The following is a 635-nucleotide window of genomic DNA, read 5'->3' as shown; positions in this document are numbered from 1 at the left end:
AATCATGTAAATATTTTAATTTATAAAATTTGAAACTTTTAATTACCTTCACAAAAAATTATAATTAAATTATATAGAGATATTTTAAATTTAGTCGGGTAACGAATTTTCCTTGTGCAAATGTATACTATATTTATTTTCTTTTGACATTTTGATTTAATAAAACGTCAAAAATAATTGCTAGTCACTCTCTACTCGTTTTCAATGGATAAGGAAAACGACTATTCTCGCATAAGCTTCTTCTACTTGTGCAATTCCATGTGCCTTCATCTAATCATGTTTACTTTAATTTGGCCGTGGTTTTGTTCCATTCCACCATTTCATTCTGAAAATTTATATTTTTTTAATCAATATATTATGTTATTTATTANACAAACAATTTGTTTTCTATTTAATAAAAAAAAATATTTGTGATGGTAGTTTTTAAAAGATAAAAATATTTTTAAAAATATTTAAAAATGTACTCTTCAAAATTAATTTTTTTTTCTTTTTATCAAACATAGAAAGACTCGAATCCGTGACCTTTTAGGTAAATATGAGAAGATTATGCCATTTGAGTTATAACTCATTGGCAAATTTAGTTTTTTAAAATTAAAATATTTAATATAATCTTATATATTAATAAATATCTAAAT

Source organism: Arachis ipaensis, chromosome B04 (assembly GCF_000816755.2).
Source record: "Arachis ipaensis cultivar K30076 chromosome B04, Araip1.1, whole genome shotgun sequence".
In the NCBI taxonomy this organism is placed as follows: domain Eukaryota; kingdom Viridiplantae; phylum Streptophyta; class Magnoliopsida; order Fabales; family Fabaceae; genus Arachis; species Arachis ipaensis.
The sequence above is the reverse complement of the archived record's forward strand: the minus strand, read 5'-3'. Positions refer to the sequence as shown.